This window comes from Aythya ferina, assembly GCF_964211825.1.
Source record: "Aythya ferina genome assembly, chromosome: 5".
In the NCBI taxonomy this organism is placed as follows: domain Eukaryota; kingdom Metazoa; phylum Chordata; class Aves; order Anseriformes; family Anatidae; genus Aythya; species Aythya ferina.
Genome location: NC_140301.1, coordinates 56,695,873 through 56,714,023, shown reverse-complemented (window position 1 = coordinate 56,714,023; position 18,151 = coordinate 56,695,873). Strand labels below are relative to the sequence as shown.

General features: G+C 44.5%; 1 protein-coding gene across 2 annotated transcripts in view; it reads left to right on the top strand.

Moving 5' to 3' along the window:
• Positions 1-757: 757 nt before the first annotated feature.
• Positions 758-18,151, top strand: part of AHNAK2 (AHNAK nucleoprotein 2) — a 67,376-nt gene continuing 49,982 nt past the window's right edge. Inside the window, exon 1 of one of the 2 annotated variants that reach the window (XM_084519652.1) lies at positions 758-819. The gene's annotated coding sequence lies outside the window, so the exon portion shown is untranslated. Of the gene's footprint in view, positions 820-13,153; positions 13,647-18,151 lie in introns of those variants that run through there. The other variant, XM_084519651.1, reaches the window with a different exon arrangement.

The window sequence follows — 18,151 nt, the reverse complement described above, 5'->3', positions numbered from 1 at the left end:
CCTGCTTGTGCACGACCTTTCTGTCTTTCTCCTCACCTCTCCTCCCCAGCTGTCCCAAGGGGGTTCCTCCCGTTCCCCATATGCCTCTTTCTCAGGCTTCCCACCCTTCCTGGCTGCTGAGGACCCCTTGGAGGCATTCCCTTGTCTGCAGTGTCATCCTCCTTTTGTGCCCTTGCCACCCCTCCTTCAATTGCAGGTGTGGTTAAGAAGTTTCCTCAATTCAGAGAACAAAAATGTGATAGTGTGGGCTGCAGGGCACTGCAAGACCGAGGCACCAGCCCTACTCTGGTCATTAACCCCAAACCACCATGTCTTCCCTACTGCTGCTTTCAGGTTCATCACTGTGGGGATGAACCCATCACCCTCAGTGGGGACATGCAGAGTGGCACCTTCCCTATCCAGCACAGCCGTACAGAAGCCTCCCTACATCTGGCCGGCTGTTGTTTAGGCACTGCTTAAAAACAGGAGAAGCTGAGCATTGTAGCTAATTAAGCGAGGCAGGGAGACACAAGGAATGTTTTGAACAGAAGAGAAAACAAACAAAGCCCTGGCGAGGGCTCAAAGGCAAGGCGGGCTGGCTGCTGTTTGCCGCCCAGCACGCGGAGAAGCTCACGAAGGCTTGCAGGAACGCGGGCAAAGGGAGTTGGCTTTGGGAAGCCCTGGCCACGAGCGGCTCACATGATGCGAGGCGGGGTTTGGGGCCAAATCCGCCCCACCCCGGGGACCGGGGCCCATGAATGACCCGAAGCACCTCATTCATCACGGCGGGGACGGCTGTCAGCGGGGAGACGGGGACGGAGAGCTGCCCGTGGCACCCAGGTAGGCGCTGGCTTTTCTCCTCACCATCACACAGGGCTCCAGTGACCTCCTTGCTCCTCCGAGCACACGCTGCATCCAGCGCTTCCACCTGTGCCTTACATCTCTTCGCTTTCATTTCCCCCAGCTGCCGGGGCTGGATGTGTGCTAGGATGATAAGCTGGTTTTATTTTCCTTCTCCTGCCACTGCTGTTATGACAAATGGCAGAAAGTCGGATCCCCCCCCATCCTGACAGAGCAACCTACATGCTGCTGTGGCATGTATGTTTGCTTTCTTCACAAGCGCCTGCAAAATAGAGAGTGGCAAGGAGCTTCTTGAAATGGTTATGAATCATTTGACTTAACTGGCACCCACCCAGGCCCCCAGATGGGAGAAGAGGAGCTTTTTCTAAGCCCTTCCCACATTCTTGTGCAAATAGAAGGGATGAATGATCACTAGCCCCAGTGCCAGACAGTTTTCTGGGCCAAATTCACACACGAGTAGAAGGAAGCCAAGGGGAACTGAAACTAGTGTAGTTCTCCCTTCCTTCCGCTCATCGCGATGACCATATTTCATATGCTCAGATCCTTCTGGGATTGCTTAGACTGACTGTGTAATTATTTTCATCCTTGAATTAAGCAGGCCAAATATGTAAGCTGGATCGCAGCTCGCTGAGATCTTATTTTACACCATATTTTGTCCCTTTGGCATATACATTACACAGCAGCAGATTGGATTTAAGTATTTTTTTCAGAATAAAAGTCTGTCCTTGCTTGAGGGTGTCAATTCACCAGTAGTTTGTGCTGCTCGTCATGTATGGGTACTTCAAAAGACCATGGAAAAGCCCTAATCCAGGCATCTGCCCATGCTGGCTCTCAGCACACAGCCTGACACCCTCCAGGCTTGGAGCACACACAGCTTGCGCAGCCTGCAGGTTACAGGAAAGGCATGACTTGGTGCATAAACTTGTAAGTGCAAATAAGACTTGTAAGTGCAACCTCATTCCTGCTAGCTGCACTCCGTCCTTCACTGCTTGTGATCGCTGATGAGATGTGCAGAGATTTACACTTCACGTGTGAGCCTAAACCTGGGGGACATCTCTATTCTCGAATTAAATTGAAACAATGCTGATTTAAAATAAAGATAAAAGGATACAAAGGCTGTGGGATCCCCAGAAAGGAGAAAAGTGTTCAAAACCAGCTTCCATCTGCCTTGTCAGATGTGTAGGTACAGGAGAAGAGGTGGACTTTCAGTGGATCATGCTATGGACAGTCCTGCAGCCTGGAGTCACACACTATTTACGCATTATGAAATGCATGTCATGTTCCATCTGCCACAGGGTCAGGGTCAACAGGTGCAGTCAAAATTAACAATATTTTTGATGTGCACCACCTTGCTTTCTATTGGCAGAGTGCCACCTAAAAGCTGAAAGCTCCCATGGCTGAAAATTATTTGCTGAGCAGCTTTGATGAGCAGCCAGAGATTTCCATGCTTCCCAGGGAAATAACAGTAGTTTTGATAGCTCCAGCTGTGGCTCCTCTGTACTTTGGTCTGTCTTAATTTGTGCTATGAGCACTCATGGTCAAAACTGGAATTGCGTTGTTTGACCATGTGAGATTTTACAGTCCAATTTCTATACTTACTATTAATACATGTTCAAAATCTTCATCCAGGCTCTTCCCCAGGAAGTTGTGCGCTAGACAATTTGTGAAAATGTCAGTGTGGTGGGCAGAAAATGCATGAGGGGCAGATCTTAGCCATACACCTAGGAGGACTAATTCCCAAGAGACCCAGCTCTCCTCGACTTCTTCCCTCCTTGCTCCACACAATAAATTCCAGCTTCTTCTGCACTCCAAGGGCTCAGGAGGTTTCCACCTTGCTCCTCATTCAATCCAGGTGAAGATGTTCTCTTCTCAGCCAATCCTTATCTAGGTCCCACCTGTATCTTCACCTCATCTCTCCAGCGGCTATTGCAGAGATGTCTGCCATGGCTTTTGTCCACTGTTTCCTCTCTCCAGCTCTGCAATCTGCAGGATTGTTCCCAAGCAGGGGCTGACTTGCTGCCAACCCATTCTGCCCCAGGAGATGGGCGTTCTTTGCAGGGGCATGTTCTGGCCAGAATCAGAGAATTTTTAAGTGGGAGAAAAAAAAAAAAAAAAAAAAAGAGAGAGAGAGAAAACAAACAGAACCATTGCACTAAGGTAGACAGGTAAGGGAATCTTACAGTGGCTGGGAAGGAAAGGCTGCATCAGACTGCTGTGTATCAAGGTGCTGTTATCAGGATGCACATACTCCAGCAGTGTTACCATCACTACTCTTCCTGCTCTGCCTGTTGCCTGGTCAGTTTGTTTTTTATAAAATGTCTGTTTCTTACAATTCATGGATTGTTTGGCTGTTAAGGCTCTAGGTAACTTCTGGCAGGGTGGCTTTTCCCTTTTTGCATATCACTGGGTGATGACAGTGGGCCTATGCTGCAGATTCCCAAACCTGTTCTGCTTTGTAGACACCCCAAGGGCTGTTCTGCAGTGCTGCTCTGTTGTAACTTGTTCTGTCGCTAGAAGTCAAAAGCTCCCCTGGATTAAAAAAAATGTAAACTAAAAAAAAGAGAGATTAACGCTGTACCTGAATCTAATCTCTTTTCCAAGCTGCCTTGTAAGATCTCCTGAAGGCTTCTCTTCCATGCAGTTGCCCAAGACCATTTCAACCATGCTCTTGCTCCTCCATCTCACAGCTCTTGGTCCCCCTCCCTCCAAGTTTACAGAAAAGTTGGGTGGGTGCAACAAAGTGCAAATAAATCTTCGAAGCTGTCAGTGGCACCTCCTTCCTTCAAATCAGTATAGAGTTAGATCTGCAGCTCTGCTGATTTTTAGGCATTTGTGAGACTGTAAATAAAACACTGTTCAAACTTGTCTGCCATATCCACGGTTGCCTGGATTTGCTGATTCTGCACTGGGCTCCTGCTCCTATTTAACAGTGAATTGACTACTCTGTCTCCTATCTTCCTGGATAGTGTGACTCACATTAGGAACCTCCTCATGGGTTTCTAATAACCTGATTACCAAGCATACACATGCAGCATCTTTTTGATGGTCTCTGAGCTTGCAAGATGTGGCTAGATTTTCAGAGACCACAAGTGATATGATAATAAAGCTGGCTAATTGGGCATTCGGGATGTTTCACTCCTTCAATTCTTCTGAATTTTCAGGTAGTTGACTTCCCATTGCCTCCAAAGGCTTCTGGGGAGAAGATCCCTTTGCCATCAGGGAGGGCTGAAGGGCACAAGGGAACAGAGCAGGAGGACCAAGTCTCACGGAGGCTCTGTGTGCTGTTTTTACTCGTGCATTTTTCAGGACTGAGAGGGAGACAAATGTTGCTGTGAATGAGCTAAATTATTAGCCCCTGATGCAGGACTTACTTCAACAGCACCACTGACCTACACCCAGTGAGGCCCATTTTCCACACAGCATGAATCACTCGCTCGTTTTTTTGTGCTCACTAGTTTCGCATTTTAATTTTCCATTCCTCTGGCTTTCCTCATGCGGATGAATAATGGACCATTTATAATACATTAACAATATCAGAGCATACGATTATGGCTTCAGTCAGCGTAATCCCTTCAGACGGCTCTCAGAGCAGGAACACACTTCTTTTGTCGGGGCAGATAAAACACCGTGTCGTGCGAAGCCACATCCTATTTCCACCCAGCCAGCAGAAGGGGATGCCAGCCTGGCAGCTTGTCCCCTCTGCCACTCGAAATAGCTCTCAGGAGCTGAGTCATGAAGCAGAGCCCAGAATAACGGGTGATTTTGTGAACCGAGGGACAATCATCAGCTGTGCTAACAATTACAGATGGAAATGGGCTTCAGGCAGCAGTTTATCACCAGGCGCTGAGCCCTTCTATTGCTGTAAGTAAATGCCTGGGTAAACTTTTGTCGGATCCAAATAAATAAGGCGTCACTGAGCTCTGTTGTGCTGCGTGAGGGGCTGAGGATGCCCCTGCTGCACCCGCTGTGGTGACCCAGCCGTGCTTTGTTCACAGGCAGCCCTGGGGACTGAGCCCCCGCTGCTTTGCCTGAGGGACCTGTGCTGGATACAGGCACATTCAGCATCCTTATCTTGTGTGGATGCTGCTTGAAGGCTGACGTGCCTCTCTCCATGCATCCAAAGACCTTCATTAAGGAGTGACAGATCAGACTGAAGCACAGGACAGATGCTAATTACAGTTCTGCCCTTCTGCTTCCTTATCACACACCTTCCTCTGTTGTGCATTTGCTGAATATTTGGAAAACAATAGTTTCCTGAAACCAGGATCTTGAGTTTGGAAATCTATAGGGTGAGTGCCGCTTAACCGAACCTCTCCATACACAGAATGCTGTCAGCAGAGGATGAATCGTGTTGATGTAGCATGAAGTGGGAACAGAGCTTCTGGTTCCCTGAGTCACCCCCACTGCTCACACACCCAGCCGGGGAGCATGCAGGGCTGCTCCATGCAGGATGCTGCAGCTGCCAGCAGGGCCACAGGCACCTGTTTTAATTCCTTGAGCAAGAACCTGGCAGTGGCTGAAAAATAAATTAAAAAAAAAATAAAAAAATCCCCCAATAATTTCTGTCTCACCCGTTTATACACAGAAGTACTCATTTTAAATAAAAAAAAAAAATTAAGGAAACTTTTTCACATTTTAAAGAAAGGTGTTTAAACAAAGCAGCCATGTAATTAAGCTGACTCAACACGATGTAGAAAAAAGCAAAGCAACTTCCCCTTTCCTTTTCTTTTTTGCTGTTCTGCTTTTTCACTGGCCAACCTAGGTACCTCTTGGCATTCTTTTAATTAATAAAATAATTTTAGATCAATAACAATTTGAAGAAAAAATATATAGAAAAAGATAAACTATTGGTACTTTTTGATTTGGTTTTCCATATATTTTAATGAACATTTTGGAAAAATCATTGAAATTCAATTATCCTCCTACTCCCCAAGTACTTAGAAATAATAATAAAAAAATCTTCACAAGTAAAGAAATACCAGAAAGATAAGTACTCTTGTGGGATGGCAGCTGGTGGAAGGGATCCGGCTCATTGCTGGCAGCACCTGGTTTGCCACACTCCTGGAGAAACTGCTCTTCTCCTCTGCCCACCTCTGGGCCATTGCAGGCTTTGTAGCCTTTCTTCTTAGTCCGTGTTCACTGTGTTTGCACCAGAAAATGAGAGCATTTCTGTGGCTGAAGGTCCGTAATATATATATATATAAAACTTCTAAAACACTATGAGTTATTTACTCTCATTTCAGCAATTCCTACCTAGGGACAAATGCAGCTAGAGCCAACACAGCCCTGCGTGCTGTGCAGGACTGAACTGTAACTTTGTTTGCCATTAGCATCGTTATCAAATTAGGGGGAATTAATTATTGCACATAAGGTTTGTTCATTCAAGCAAGTACTTGGCAGCTGAACTCAAAGGCACCAGCGCTGCGGTGGGAAAGGTTTTTGCAGCACGTCAGCAGTACCAGGGCTGCTTTATGTAGCGTATAGCCCTGGGGAGGAGGACGCCTTTCAGAGGGGAACCCTTCAACAGCTTCAGTGACAGTGAATGTGAAGTGGAAAGGCCCAGAGCTAAAAAGCACCGAGATGCTAGGAGGAATTGGATGCTCTCAATGGGCAAAGAGTTGACTGCAACCTTGCACAGAGGGTGAAGCGAACAGGGAACCAGCAGCCTGTCCTTGTGCCCTCCTGGCTGCCACATCCCACAGGTTTCCCTTCTGGGGCACCTGCGAGCTGGTTCAGTTGAAAAAGCTGAACTACTGGTGTCAGATAAGTTTGCAAGTTACCTGATTTTATTTACCCTTCTGCCTTTTCCCCCTATGAGGGAATTCTGTCTCCGCCAGGGATGTTACTGGAAGTGGCAGAAATTGAAGTGGGCCTTCCCCGTGTATGTTGGGATGTAGGGCTTTGAGGTGATTTTTCTGCTTTTTGGAAAATCATCTTCATCTCTGTAAGAAAACAGGAGACCTCGTAGCCTCACAATGAATTAGCCAAATGAATTTCCATCTCCCGTGGATGTTGTTTACGCAGCGTAAGCCAGCACAGCGCAGTGAGTGGTTTATTTGAAACAAAGCCCTCTAATGTTTGGATCTGCCCCATCACTCGACTTAACAAACAGACACTTGATACCAGCTAAGCGGCTCACTTCACTGAGAAGTAAATCCTGCCACACTGCCAGCCTCCGACCACGAACAGTGTCCCCATTGTCACCGCCGAGTCCCTCCTCTGCCGCAGCCAACGACACGCACCGTGGCATGGCATCGTGGCAGTGCTGACCCTCATTTTCCATGGAGGCTGGTACCAGCCACTGGCACACTGCACACCCCTGTGTCCATTAAACCCTCATTTAACACCGGCAGCAGTGGGGCAAAATGGCCTGGAGGTGGACAGTTTGTGTAATTAAGACGAAGGGAGCTGGTGCTGGGCAGTTTGAGGGAGTTTCCCCTGTTTTTGCCATTCACCTGGGCATCCTCAGGACCATGTCCTCAGCTCACGTCCACAGATCAGGGCATTACATTGGGCACAAGTAATTTAAGAGGCAGCATCTGTGCAAGCACCGGGGTTAAAACAATCTGAGAAAGAATTAACTGGAAGAAAAGTGCCACCCCACACACAGCTCTTTCCAAGCAAGATGAAAGGGGCACCACAAGGCCCCAGGGGACATTTTCACCCCCTCCAGCACCCAGGGCATGCTTCACAGGGAGCCCCCAGCCAGGGAGGGGATTGTTCCAGTCCCACTCCCAGTTACTGCTTTATCTGCTCCACTTCAGCAAATGTACTCATCCGTGGTTGCTTGCTAAATGCCATGGAAACCCCAGGGCACACAGTGAGATCATTTGCCAGTTCTTTTTTATTTTAAGATTTTTGTTTTGTTTTGTTTTGTTTAAGCACTTTTTTAAGGCTTAGGGAAAAAAAAAGAAAAAAAGAAAAAAAAGAAAGAAAGAAAAAAAAGAAAAAAAAAGCACAAGGGAGAATTCACTTAGAATCATTTCCACAGCTGCAAAAAGCCTTTGTCATAAGCCCTGACCGCACAAGCTCCAACAAAAAGCGAGTTTATATCCTTTAATAGAATGCCTGGTAAAAATGAAAGGAGCCAAAAACAGCATAGTGAAGCAACCAAATTGTGTTTTGCTACAACAGCTGAAAATTTTGCTTTTCCAATAGCATGTGAACTATCGTATGAAATGTTTACACTTTATTTTTATCAGTGTCTGCTTACACCAGATCTAGAAGCATCAGTGCAACTTCCTTGTAACTTCCAATCTGAGAGAAAAAAAAGTGTATTGATTGAATACATCAAATATCCCACAAAGATTTTTTTAGTACGTTTCCCTTCAGAAATACCTGACTCAGTACATTGTCAATTGAAAATACAGAACTTGTTAATGTTGCATTTACAGTTTGGCAGGTTTTAGTCCCTCTTCCCCCCAGTCTCTGAACTGAAGAAAAATGACCGATTTAAGCTGGTGATAAAAGAAAAGGGCTTAAGGCAGTCTAGTGACATTGCAGGAAAAGAAATAATTCATTTCAAATAATTCTTTTTTCAGATTCTTGAGCATTGCCACCTGGTGCAATCAGGTTATTTGTGGGTAATAACACCTATCTCTCCAGCTTGAAAATATGCTTTTGTTCTCATGTTGTCAGCTGTTTGTCACTAATTTTCACTTTTCAGGGACACTCCTGGTTCTGCCTTCTGGCCAATATTGCAAGTTTCAAAATAGTAAAATAATAAAGGTCCAGGGTCAGCCAGCTCTGAACCCTGGTTGAGAGGGGAATTGAACACAATGGAGAGGAGGGAATGAGATGGCTGGGGGGAATAAGGAGTAAATATTAATCTTTAATTAAAACCCTTCACAGCAAGCAGTCTGGAGCTGGATCTCCTGTTGTAGAGGAGAACACGGACTGTTGTGTGACCCACCAGCCCAGGCTGGGCGAGGACCTCTGCAGGCAACGGCTCTGCTCTGCTCCGTATGAGCAAATACGCAGCTGATGTGGGCAGGAAGGCAGCAAGTCCACCAGGACTATGGTTTTCTTCAGTTCCTGCACAGGCCTTGCTAATTATAGAAGTTTTCCCCCAGGTCCATGGCTGCATTGGCCCTTGGTGTGCCTGGCTCCTTTTTTCTGGTTCATTCTGTCCAGGCTATTTTGGTTGCACAAGGTCAATGCCAGCACTGTCAGGGCTGGTGGAAATTCATTTGGAGGACAAAGGGAGATGGAGCATATGCCCCAGGACAAAGTAAAAGAAGTCCAGAGTGAATTGGTTTCCTTTTTCTTCTCCTCCTGTTCATGAAAGGATTGGTCTTGGAAACGTCTCATTTTGTTTCATTTCTAAATAATGCTTTCTTTGTTGTTAGTGATTTTTTTTTTTTTTTTTTTTTTTTTTTCTAATAAGCAAGAATATTAACCACTAAAGTGAAAAAATATGTATTTAGGAATCCCAGAAGAGTACATTTGACTTTCTGAAAATGCATAATTCTTCTTCTTCTTTTTTTTTTTTTTTTTGGCTTTTAGCCCGAATTTGGCTTTTCTTTCTCCCTCACTAGATACTGTGGAGTTCACATTTGTTTATCTTCACAAAGAAGAAACCTATCACTACAAGAAATGGTAAAGTTTCCAGCTTGTTGTCAGTGCAACATGCAAGTAGTGTTGGTAGAGCCCACCAAGACCAGGTAGACTCTGAAGCCTCTTTTAAGCAAATTCTGAGATGAAAAGGATGTAAAGAACACAAGTCTAACCTATTTGGAGGACTGAATCCAGTTAGGTTACAAGATACGTGAATGACACCCATTCACTTTTTTGGGGAGGCCAAATTCGTTTGAATTGACCAGCTTCAGAATGAGGCCTTTGAGTCCAGCTCTAAGGCTTCTTAAAAGAGGCAGTGATGAAACTTCATTTCCATACCTGGCTCTCTTTCAGTTTTTGAGGTTATATGCCCACCTGCAGCTGGATGAGTTTTATGCAAAGAAGCCTTGAAGCAAATCAATCAAATTAATAGCTTATGTATCACAGAAAAGAAGAAATTCAGAGGAAGTCTGTGTGGCTGGCTAACATTCCTTTTTAGTTCAAACTACAAGATTATAAAATATATAAATTTCTTTGTCTTAGCAAAATGTAGAGTTGTGGGAGACAAAGCATAGGAGATATCAGCAAATTGGTGACTGATGTGATATTTATCTTCCTCTGGGCTTGATCTGAGAGCTGGTGGCCAGATCCCTCCACAGCCAGCTATTCACGCCTCCTATGGTTGGTCTGATATTCATTTCCATCTGCTCCTCTATACCTTCCATTCATACTGAGCTTGGTTTTCCCTTCTTTTTTTTTCTTCTTCAATGCTTCTTCCTTCTGGCAGCCCATTTCCATTTAAGCCTGAGATCCACAATTTTTAAGTCATTTCTGAGTCGGGCTGACAAGATCGCTTCCAGTAACTGATCTCTGCGACCCAGTCTTATCTGCAGGTGAAAGTTTGTGACTTTTCCCCCAACTCTCTAAATATTTATAATTGTTAAAAAGGAAAAATAATAGAAACAGTCATCCTTACATCCTCCACAATAAAGAACATGAATTTTTGTTTCAGAGCATGCTTTACTACAGTCTCAGCAAACACTTCATCTCCCTCTCTTTGCACCAAAGAAAACAGAATAAAATTCCAGTTGTTTTTCCTCTTTTTTTTCTCAATTACTAGTAAAGCAACACACCCTTATGTGCAGGCCTAATACCAGTCTATTCAGAGGTCAGGATGTCAATAACAATAATAACAGCAAGTTTGTGTCATTCCATTGTGTACTCTCAGCCTTACCTCTGAACTGAGGAAAGAAAACAAAGTTGTAATACAGGGAGCTGGGAAAGGGTGGGAGAGGTGAAACAGAGAAATGCAAGATATAATTCCACAGTCTGGCAAGGCAATAGAGCTGAGAGGAGCTTTCAGTATTGCCTCACCAAACTCAGATAGTTTCTTAATATTTAGATGTCTGTCAAGAAAAGGAAACAAGAAGAGTTACCTGGAGTATGCCCACTGAATTATTCAGCTCTGTTGTCCTGGAATCATTTGGAGAATTGGAAATAACCATCTAGGTGTAGTATTTTTAATAGCTCAGTAGAAAAGTAATTGATTTGATAAACATTGTGCTATCCCACTGATTTTTTTAAAGATAAATTAAGTGAGTATTGTGCATTCATGTCAGGCAAATAGCATTAAAGTACTTTGATAGTCACAGAACTCTACCAAATAGATCCTCTATTGATTGGCAAGAGGGAAGATTTTAGGCTTTGAGTTATGTGGGTGTACATCTCCCCTATATCAGCTGCACTCAGCAGAGTTATAGCAGCGTGGCACTGCTCAGATGTCAGGGCTTATGCATTCAGTTCTGAGCTAAAACTGGAAAAAACCCAGGGACAATGAACATAGATTTCCCAATACCTTAAAAAAGAACATAATAACTTCTTCCACATTTACGGAAAAAATAGTTGGCTTCCCTCAACTTAGCCATGGGTTTGTCTCATGCGGGCTTTAAAAAATTCTGGAAAGATCGAAGCAACACCCATCAATATATTCAACAAAGGGTTTAAATAAAGCATAGGTTGAGGACGGAGCACACTGTTGCCATTACACAGGGTCTGTGCCTGGCTGGAGCGCTGCTGGTTGTACCGCCGGTTCTCGAGGTGGCAGCCAGATTTCTGCATCCAAGCGGGCTGTCTCTGCATGGAACCGTGGTGTTGGGCTGGGTTCCTTGTTTTGCACGTCTGTTTCTAAAAATACATATTGTTTGTCAGGATGATGTTGAAAGATGGTTCAGAAAGGCTGGACCTCGGTGTAGTCCCAAGGACTGAGAATAGAAATGGGGATAGCTGCAGAGCAAGCCAAAAAATGATCTAAGCATTGGAGACGCCTTGATCCATTCCCCACCTGACACAGTTTGCTGCCTTTCCTGCTGCCGACTGCAGCTCAGGAGGCCTCCAATCCTCTGTCATGGGTGTGGGTGCCACCTTCATGAGAAGAAACTGTTTGTGTAATGGGTAGAACTGGGCAGTGCCTCACATAATATTTGTATTAATTATACATGATTATATATACTATATACAATTGCATATTGCATATTATACTTTATATATGATATAATTGGGTAATTGATACGCACATTTTATAAGGCACTATTCATAGGCAGACAAATTGTGTATATTAATTAGGTATAATTATATGTAGTATTATTTAATTACACTATATATGTGACATATAATTAATATATAATCAGATATAATAGTGTCCATTATTTGCACAAAATTCATTCCAGAGTTGGCTTTAATACAAATGCTGTGGTTCTGTTAGACCCACTTTTGCAAAGTGCCTGTGTTACGCACACACCCAGGATGGAAGCAGTGCCATGCCCTCAGATTTCACTGCCAAATTTCCACATGCCCGCTGTAGAAACAGGGTGATCCCGTTCTGAAGTTAGGTCCTAATATAGGGCATCCACAGAATTTGAGACCCTGAAACATACTCAGAGCCCATAGCAGAGAAATCCCCAGCACATCTGCGGTGCCATGAAGGGAGGCTGTTGTTTGGACACAGGGGTCCCTTTGGCTGGCCTGGATTTTACCTGTTCATGTTCTGCTCCGGTGCATTGGCAAAGCAGCCAGAGCAACTGCAGGGCACTCCCAGGGCTGCTTGTGTGCTGTTTGTGTTTTGCACCCTTGCTCACCTCTCACCTGTCTGACAGCATGCAAACAAGCAGGCAAATACTTTTGCGAAACAAGGAAGCCCCGACTGAGATCTCTTGCTGTGATTTTTGGAAACGTCAGGGAAGAGGGATCAGAGGGCCAGAGGAATTCCTCAGGGAGGGAAGAATCGGCTGTACTATGAATTTCTTTTCTTTGCAGGGGGTGGAGAAATAGCGACAGGTGAGAGGAGGGGCTGGGAGTTTTAGCCAAAAGCAGCTTTCTCGTCGTCTTGGTATCAGGACATGCTGCAAAGGCAGTGCTAAGCACATCAGCACCCCAAGCTGCCAGTCACCACAGCACTTAACGTGGTGCAAGGTCTGTCAGTGCAGAGTTCAGGCTTTTTTTGGAAAGAATCAAACTGTTGGCAAAAAGTGACACCAAAAAAAATGAACTTAAAGAGGCCACCTGAGCAGCCTTGAAACCTGTTTGAACCATGCTGTTGTGACAGACTGCATCCTGTCTGTGTGCATGCTTGCCTGAGAATTTACTAATACATATAATGTTAATTGCCCGCTTATGTCCTGAAGCAGGGCTGGGAATGAATTTCAGGAAAAGAGATGTTTGTTTTGCACGGGCGCCCACATCCCATATACTTTCGGTCATGAGGAAATTGCCCCGTACCTCCACCCTGCATGCGCTCGTGCCTGCGGCTGTAGGCACCGAGCAGGGAGAAGCCACAGAGCCTGCAGAAACCACTGCACCCCCGTTCCTCTGCCTCCCCCAGCATGGAAAATCCGATCGGGAACAAGCCCAGGGTCTATGAGCTGCTCCTGCCTCAGCTGAAGCTGTACAGCTGTTGCCTGAGTAGAGAAAGGGATTGGATTTCATGGGCTGTGTAATCTGCGACAGCGCTCTTTGGCTTGGGGATAGCAACAAGCCTCACCCAGGCTTAGCCATCCCCTTTCTGCCCGTAGAGGAACGCCCCGGTCGACATAGAAGGAAAATTGTTTGCTGAATTTCTGCACAGCCCTCCTTCCAATTGCTGGAGAGAGAGGGGGGAGTGGGAAAGAGAGAGAGAGAGTTTAAGGCAGGCTCTGCACTGGTGTTCTGGGCTATTTCAACTTCAGGGCAACTTTAGAGAACTTCAGTTATTTTTGGTAAGTCTTTTTATTATATTTTTTCAAATCTCTCTCTTTCTTTCTTTTTTATCTTTGATGCAGACTGCACAAGTTTGCAGTAGATGGGCTTTAAAAATTGCAATGGGATGTGGGCGTGTGCACTTGGTGTCCTTTGATGTAGAAGCTGGGCATTCTGCTAATAAAGTTGTAATGCTCCCTGCTGTTCTACCTAATAAGAAAAACCTGCAAATGTAGCAGGTTAAGCGTTACCACTGGGGAAAAACCTGGTGAGAACTTCAGCCGAGGTGCATCCCACCTGGCGTGCAGTTTTGCCTCTTTCTTGCATACGTACGGTCAGGGATGAACAAATGCGTGCCGCCCGCCCAAAGTTTCTGCTCTGCTTTTTTAATGCAGGGGTTTCAAACTTGGGCACTATGCCTCCCGAAGCTTTCAGAGGCATGTTGATTCTCCGTCCTATACACACCCCTCCATTCAGTAATCTCTATTCCAGATCATGCACGTTGTTTTTCTGACTTCCTCCCTCTGTATACTTAACCCATCGTATGATCTCAAACATAGGGAAACTCTTTGTAGTACAAAGAGACATAGTCCCAATTGCTGCAATGAGTTGCAAGGTGCAAACTGTTGAAGTGAAGTTGGTTTCTGATGCATGTGAGTTTTCTGTGTGCTTTTCCCATGGTTATATTCAGATTTTTATAGTATCTGTGTTTCTTCAAGAGGATATAATATTCCGTGGATAATATATCTCGATAAATACCATTTGCAATATATATATTTATATCATCATAATATACTCACTTTGTATTAGGAGCTCTGTATGTTAGTGGTATCTGAGACTAAGATCAACCTTGAAGAATTAGATGACAGATATCCATAACCCTGTCAGTAGAAGTGGGATCCTGTACGTCTTCACTGCAAGGCTGCCGAGACTAGTTGGCAAAATGCTGGGAAATAGCTAACATCTTCCTCTCCACCTGTCTAGGTTCTCTGCCCCATCCATACACCTTAATAAGTTTCCAAAAATATGAGTTCAGATGATCTGAGGTAGGATTTGTATCTGTAGCCACCTGTAGAAAGACCAAAAAAAAAAAAAAGTATGTGTTCTTGAAGTTTTGAGAGAAAATAGAAAAAGCGTTATTCACATGACAAAATACCAAAGGTCTATCCCTCTGCAACAAAAATAACCATTCTTACTTGCTAGTTACGAAACAAGAAACACAGAAAGTTGAAAGGTGGCTCTTAAGGAGGTACAGGACTTTGCTTATGATCACCTGTTGCATGCACAAGGGAAAACTTCTAAGCATTGCCTTGCTATGTGTTTTACTACAGTAAAGCAAAACTGAAAGGAATTTTGTGGATCCAAGCAAATTACAGGAAAATAATGACAATTTACTTCCAAAATCTATCCTAACGTAGGTCGAAAGTCCAGCATGAAAAGGTTTCAGATGTTTAACAGCACAGGAAAACACATCACATCTCAGAATGCGTTGGGTTTTATTAGTTATGGTTAAAATGATAAGTGTGACTGGAGCTTTTAATTACAGTAAGCCTATAACAATGGAGTTAACAATAACTCTTCAACCATAAACTGAAAACTATAAATCTGTGTGAGGCCCTCAGCAGTGCTGACATGTTCCGTGATGGCTGGAGCTTTTCTGTGGAAGCATGTAGATTTGTTAGCTAAAATTGCATTTTACTATCTTTGGTGTGGCACTCTCATAAAGTAAACTCTACTATTAGATTACGAGGCTTGTGTAAATCTCCAACTCTGACTCTAGTCAAAGCTTGTAAGTAATTCATTGGGGATGGCTGCCTTCCAACCTCCTATGCAGAGAGCGTTAAAGTCTTCTCAGGCAGACAGGGCAGTGGTAACTTCTAGCACTGATCTGCCAGGGATTTGGAGATGGCGCGTGTTTTATGCTTTTAATTGTCTTGGACGCTCAGTCTGCATTCGCAGCTATGAGGTCAACGTGCCTCTGTTCGCTTTTGGCTGTACTTGAAGCTCATCACTGAAACAAAATCCAACTGCCTGTAATACATGGTCAGGGGAATAGCTGTGATCCGAGTTAACCTCCTGCTGACTTCAGTGGGTTCAGCACCCCAAGCTCGGTGCAAGGAGGCCAGGCTGGAGGCACCCTTCTCCAGGAGCAAGGCTGGGAACTTCACCAGGGCTTTCCTTGTCGTTCCCAGTGTTGTAGCAGGGGTAGGACGTATGGCATCGGGATCATGCTAAGGTATTGTGTCTGTTGTAATGCCACAGAAATGTGCATTGCCTTGGTCTGAACCTCTCAAGTTGCACAGAGGGTTGGTTTTAATTTTCCTTCAGCTTTCTACTGGGAAGCTAGTTCATCCTATAGATGTGTGAGATATCAAGGGATACATGTAAGGTTTTCTCCTATGATTCTTCACATCAAGAGAATAATCAGAATATAAGCTAGTTTATCATAGAGGGGTGACTGTTACTATTATTCTGGGCAAATATTTGAGGAAATAGATTTAATCTATTTTCTATGTCTAGCTATTGTCACATTACAAAATGTTCCCAGCATCAGGGAGTAGAAAAATCAGCTTTCCAGTTCTGGAAGCCCATCTCGCTGTGTTTCTGGGCTCCATGCTGCAGGTTCAGTCAATCCAGACCAGCCAGATATGAAAGATCTCCCCACCAGCCCCTCCACACCGCCACTCCGAGACCAAGCAGGGGCAGGCAGGCTTTTACTTGCAGGCACTTTGCCACATCCTTGAGCCCTTGTACACTAAAAAACTTTTCCTGACAACATCACCTGACACCTGCTGCCCTTCCTGCTTCCCTTAGCTGCAACTAGTGATCAACCAGCAGGCGATGCCCTCCAACACCAAGCGGTGGAGCAGCGCCCCGAGCTCACTTCAGAGCTAAGATCAGGCCCTGCCAGGAAGAGGCTGCTATCTGTACACAGGTGACAGAGATCAGAACAAAGCTCTTGTTTCAAGAATGAATCTCCAGATGACCTGCAGCTAGGGAAAATTGCTAAATCCATGTGTTCACTAATGCACTTGGGATTTTAAGGTTGAGGCTGGAATTCATGATTTTATAGAGAGGAACAAAACTTCATGCTAGGAGAGGACCTTTCACATGCTGAATACTTCTTATCAACATTTTTACATTCTGTAAGGAGGCTGTAGGTAGCTAAATATCTGGAAGCAACAACTGCCTTACTGCAGAGCATGGTCATATAGTTTGCTATTGGAGAAAGGGAGGCCACAGGTTCACCATTGAAACTTGGCCAAACTTCAAAGAATCTGGAATGAGTTAAAATACTTTAAGATTCTTGTGGCACAGAAGTAATAAGCCAAGGTGGCCACTGGAGGCCCCATCTGCTCCCATGGCGCAGGGACAGCAGCTTTGCAGGGAGCCAGTCCCAGGTTGTGGGAATAGCCCAAATCCCAGTGGAATTCCACGGAGCAAGAATGCAAGTGCCTGAAGAAGAGCAGGCACCAAGCCTGTCCACTTCATCTGCCCAATAAAGATAGCAGAGCCTTCAGAGGGCAAAGTTATCTGTTTTTCAAAAACACAAACAAGGAGATAAGGTTTATATGATTTCCAAGCCCACTGATAATTTTCGAGACTCCAAAGTCATAGTAACTGTTCTTCACTGCTGGGCAAATGTTATTTCTGCTCTGTAGTTAAGAGAACAAACACCACTTGATTTTGATAGCAGTGGACTGTGTCTGATATTTGCAGAGTCAGGGGAGCAGCTGTTATCCTCACAGCCATCTGATTTTAAATACCTTTCTACCTGCCCGGTGACCTCTCAGCTCCCTCCCCTTGACAAGTGCTGTGTTTGCAGCTCAGCCTCCCAGCACCAAAAAGCAAAGGTGCAAACTGCATGCCTTTCTTCCCATTTCTGCAACAAGTCCTAGCTAATTAGCCTTATAAATGAGTATTGATACAAAATCTTCCACCATGCAGGGAGTTCTGGGTGCTCACACATTTTACCAGCCCAATCATTCCTATTTTTCCCAAGTATCCTCATACTCCAGCCCTAGAAAACTAATGCCATTCAGCTTTCCACAGGTCACCTCTCCCTTTGCTTGCTGCGTGGTTTGCCCCAGCACTCAGACTTTTGATTCTCAGTCAGTCATAATTCGTCATTCAAAATAAGTACACGCAAGAATTTTTCTTTTCCCTGACACTTCGTTCTCATTTTAGTCCAAAGATCAACCTTTAGCAGAATTATTTGGAGGAGTGAATTCAACAATTTAAATTTCAGCTTGAATGAGAAGCTCAAAGGACATGCTTGCAGGAGTGAAAACTAGGATTTGGTGAAAAATGGGGTAATAATTCTTCTACATAGCAAGAACTACGTTAACTGATGACATTATAATCTGAAGGGAAATAGGTCTAAGTGGTATTAGGCATTTTTATTTTGAAAAGTAGTTAGAAAACAGTTTTTGATGAACCTCAAAGAGGTTAACAGCTCACCCTCAGGTCAGATAAGTATCCAAAAGGTTGGTTTTTTTGACTGTTTGAAATGTCTGTGTGCTTG